The sequence below is a fragment of the Pelodiscus sinensis genome, chromosome 1, assembly GCF_052426305.1.
Source record: "Pelodiscus sinensis isolate ZL-2025 chromosome 1, ASM5242630v1, whole genome shotgun sequence".
NCBI lineage: Eukaryota > Metazoa > Chordata > Testudines > Trionychidae > Pelodiscus > Pelodiscus sinensis.
The window spans coordinates 70,493,563-70,498,501 of NC_143052.1; the positions used below are offsets into that span (position 1 = coordinate 70,493,563).

Genomic DNA, 4,939 nt, shown 5'->3' on the forward strand with positions numbered 1-4,939 from the left:
GTTTTATTACACAGATGGACATTATTTAAAAAACTTACATCAAAACATTGTTTTCCAAAATAACTCAAGTGAGTCTATTCATAAGAATTATGGTAATGTCAGGGGGAAAACAATTTGACTTTATGCAGAGTATTTGTTAATGGTCACACAACGGTAGAATAAGTGACTTTATTAAGCAAAACATTATTTTTTAGGCATGCTGCGTATTATGAAGATTGAGGAGTGAAATTCTGCTGTCCATGTCTAACCATTCTGAACTAAGTGGAATTATACTGATTGCTGAAATGAGAGCAGAATTTAGTCCATTATTTGATCTTATTGACTCACATCTAACTTGTTTAGTTTATATAGAGAGATTGGCCCATTTTTCCTTCTTCAAATTAATAGCGTTTCCGCCTTTTAGTCTTTTGCTTACATAGTTTAAGATTGTCCAAACACTAAAAATATAATAACCATTAACACTTCTACATGTGAAGGGGGCAAGGGTTGTAAATTTTTTAACTGAATTTTAAGATGTGCAAGGATGTATCCATTGTGATGACAATATATTTAAATTCATTTCCTAAATTAATTGACTTGAGATATATCAGTAAGGCTAATGAATTAAAATGCTATAGGTCAATCTTGTAGTTTAAATTTTTTTCAGTATCCTAATTGCTTTGAGTTGAAAAATTTAGCCATAGATTTTAGTTTAATATGTTTCTACTTTGCTAGTGGATTAAACACATCCAGTTTTTAGGTTGCAGTTGAAAACTTTCATCTAATTTTTTCTAATGTTTAGCTAATGCACTGTTGAGAGAGCTTTGATCAATCCATGGTACTAACAAATATATTTTGTACTTCTAAACATGCTTATAGATTACTTTAGGATTACTTTAGATTACTTATTGTTTGACATCTGTATGCTTTTAAAACCTTTTGTGCTTGTTTGGAAGAGCATATTTTTAAATCAAAGATCATAGAATCATAGAACACTAGAACTGGAAGGGACCTCAAGAGGTCATCCAGTCCAGTCCCCTGTCCTCACATCAGGACCCAGTACCGTCTAGACTATCCTGATAGATGTCTATCTAACCTGCTCTTAAATATCTGCAGAGATGGAGATTCTACAACCTCCCAAGGCAACTTATTCCAGTGTTTAACCACCCTGACAATTAAGAACCTTTTCTTAATGTCCAACATAAATCTTCCTTGCTGCAGTTTAAGCCCGTTGCTTCTTGTCCCATCCTCAGAGGCAAAGGAAATTTTTTTTTCTCCCTCCTCCTTGAGACACCCTTTTAGATACCTGAAAACCACTATCATGTCCCCTCTCAGTCTTCTCCTTTCCAAACTAAACAAGCTCGGTTGTTTCAGTCTTCCTTCATAGGTCATGTTCTCTAGACCTTTAATCATTCATGTTGCTTTTCTTTGGACCTTCTCCAGTTTCTCCACATCTTTCTTGAAATGTGGTGCCCAGAACTGGACACAATACTCCAATTGAGGCCTAATCAGCGCCGAATAGAACGGAAGAATGACTTTTTGTGTCTTACTCACAACACTCCTGTTAATGCATCCCAGAATCATGTTTGCTTTTTTTTACAACATCATCACACTGTTGACTCATATTTAGGCTTGTGGTCCACTATGACCCCTAGATCCCTTTCTGCAGTACTCCTTTCTAGACAGTTGCTTCCCATTCTGTATGTGTGAAAATGATTGTTCCTTCCTAAGTGGAGTACTTTGCATTTGTTCTTATTGAACTTCATCCCATTTACCTCAGACCTTTTCTCCAATTTCTCTAGATCTTTTTGAATTATGAGCCTATCCTCCAAAGCAGTTCCAACCCCTCCCACCTTAGTATTATCTGCAAACTTAATAAGCGTACTGTCTATACCAATATCTAAATTGTTGATGAAGATATTGAACAGAACCGGTCCAAAAACATACCCCTGTGGAACTCCACTTGTTATGCCCTTCCAGCAGGATTGTGAACCGTTAATTACTGTTTTTTTTCTTCTAGTAATTTAATATTTTATATTGATGTGTCCATTTTTTTCTGATATTGGGCTTAACAACATGCTATCTGGCATTGCCATAACTAAAATAATCCCCTATAGAGAGTGAAAATAGTTTCTTTCAAAAGTGAGCAGTGCTTTTAAAATTTTGACTGTAATATTAAAAAGAAAAATACTATTTTTCCCACTCCCTCACAAAACATTTTAAAATACAAAATCAGCTTCAGGAAAACAGGGTCAGCTCTCTAGTTCCACAAGAAAACATAATATGCACTTTCCTTTTAAAATGTGATCTGCAAATATAAAAGACTGTAAAGGCTACTAATACAGGTTGAACCTCTCTGGTCTGGCAACATCCGTGGTCCCGCATGTTTTTAGTTAGCCAGATATCCACTTCTTATTAGCTCTAATTACCCCCCAAATATCTTCTAAGAGCTCAGTTGGCAGTACTGCTAGATTATATTGACTTCCCATGATTCGGCAAATTCTCTGTTTGACACTGGTCTGGTCCCAAGGGTCCTAGACTAGAAAGGCTCAACCTGTCGAATACATTCATGCTTTTCATGAGATGAAATATTAATAACAAAATACCAGCTTTTGAAAAAATTGTCAATTCTTCTTAAATATGAACACACACACTACAGTTTTATTAATCGAAATGGCCAAGTGTTGGCCTTTGCTGCTACTAAGAGAAATCACTTAAAATGGGGGTTAAGATTATTAGTTAATAGTAGTGGTACTATTTGGGGAAGGCTTTTAAGAGGAAAGTAAGCTTCACAATGCTTTTCAAAACTGAATTTCATTTTAAAACGGGCTAGAACAAACTGTAGATTAAATGACATGTTGAGCTTGAAAACAAAGTATCTTTTGCTTTGTGTCAAAATGGTTGTGATATTTGCCAGATTAAGTAGAAAGCTGATTTAAATCCTGAACTGTTTAACATTTCCTAATCGTCTGTGGATTAGACTGACAAATTATATTTACATTTTGAAATAAAGCGTTGAAAAATAATTACATCCCGCACTTACCTACTAAGAGCTGAAATATTCATTTTATTTCCCATGCAAGAATAAAAAACATTACAAACACCTAATGAAAATACTTTTTCTATAATATGTATAGTGTTATTAATTTTATATAATAAATACAGAACTTTAAAATCAGATTTAAAGGGATAAATCAAAATGAATTTGTTTTTGAAATATGTAGTTTTAAAGTTAAATATGTTGTAATTTCAAGGTTTGTTCATATACAGGTATTTTGTTCTTGATTTGTCATAGCCATTTTATATTTAATTTACAAACTATATTCAATTTGGAACTGTTTTCAAAATTTTCGAAGTGAACTTTTGAGCAAAAGTTCCATTGAAAATCTCTGAATTCATATTCTTCTTTTTGGTAAATAGGCTTAATTAATGGCATTCTGTTTGGAAAAGGGTTAATTTATTAATTATGCCCAAATATCATTTGAATCATAATGTAAATACCCTGTCAATATTTAATAACTGACCTAAAAGAAGTCTGCACCCAAAACTTAGGTATTGTGAGGGTTTTGAGGTGAATGGAAAGAGAAATAAATATTTAATCTTTTTTATGAAAAACAATTTGTATTTAAGGGAAAATATTTTAAATAGTTTTTTTTTGTACCATACATACTATAGCAGACATATACAGTAATGGAATTTCAAGACACTAATATTTTAAGGGGCTCTGAATTAGCCATGAAGCTTTTAAATTCCTGTTGACCTTGAACTAAGGGTATGTCTACACTACAGTGTTTCAAAATATCTTATTTCGAAATATCTTATTTTAAAATAACGCATCTTCACACAAAATGCATTTCGAAATAGCGCATCCACACTGCGTGGAGTCTGAATCACATTTAAGGCTGGCCAGAACCAGTTCCAGCAGAGCACCAGGTCAGGACTTACTGTGTGGGGCTGCTGCCTGAAGCTATATGAAGTCTGTGCTTAAAGGGACACCCTTCACCCCTCCTCCCCCCTCCTCCTTTTCCCCCTCCCTCCACTCCCCCGACAGCCAGTTTTCAGGTTTCCCTGCTTGCTTGCCTACCTCTATGAGGGACAGCAAAGTGTTTTGTCTCTGCGGGGATGGGAAGCTCAGGGTTAGAGGTCTTGCTGGAGCAACTTGATTTTCATGCAAACCTGCTCCTGGGTTCGCATGTGGCCTTTAGTGGCCAGTCTGGCAGCTATCCTGCCATAGACGGCTACGTTCCATCATCTAGTGTGGAGATGATGGATGTTGACATCCTCCCCAAACCTGAATAAGGTCCATGATCTCCACCCTGGACCAGGAAGGCGCCCGCCTTCACCAGGCCCTGGCAGGCTCCTGGGAGCTGGCAGACTGCTCCTGGGGAGCAGTGGAGGGCTGGCTGCCAGTGGCTTGCTGGCTCCTGTTTTGGGACCACTGGGTCAGGGGCAGTGACTGCTGGCTCTGGGCTGGCAGGCTTGGAGTTGGCACAGGCACTGTGGCTAGAGACTACCCCTTTAAGGGCTCCGGGGAGCGGGGGAGGGAGAGAAGTGTTCCTTTTTTGAGGCTGGAGTGGCCACCAGGGCACCCTGGGAAGGCTGGAGGCCCCCTATTTTGAAATAAGTGTCTACACAGCACTTATTTCCAAATAGCTATTTTCAATTTGGCATTATTCCTCATAGAATGAGGTTTACCAAATTTGAAATAAGCGCTCCGAATTTATTTTAAAATAGCGGTTTGACTGTATAGATGCTAGGAAAGTTATTTCGAAATAAGGGCTGTTATTTCGAAATAACGTTGCTGTGTAGACATACCCTAAGAGATTAACAGCTGCAAAGTATTTTAATTATAATTAAAATTCTTGAGTTTTTTCCCACCGGTATAAATGTCTCAGAATTTTCCTTTCATTTAGTTATAAAGCTTTTTGTGATTGTGTGTCCATAAATATCTGCCCAACAG

At 36.8% G+C, this 4,939-nt stretch overlaps 1 protein-coding gene across 4 annotated transcripts in view; it reads left to right on the forward strand.

The window, feature by feature from the left end:
- Positions 1-4,939, forward strand: part of ZDHHC17 (zDHHC palmitoyltransferase 17) — a 123,473-nt gene that overhangs the window by 92,320 nt on the left and 26,214 nt on the right. The gene's annotated exons all lie outside the window — the stretch shown is intronic.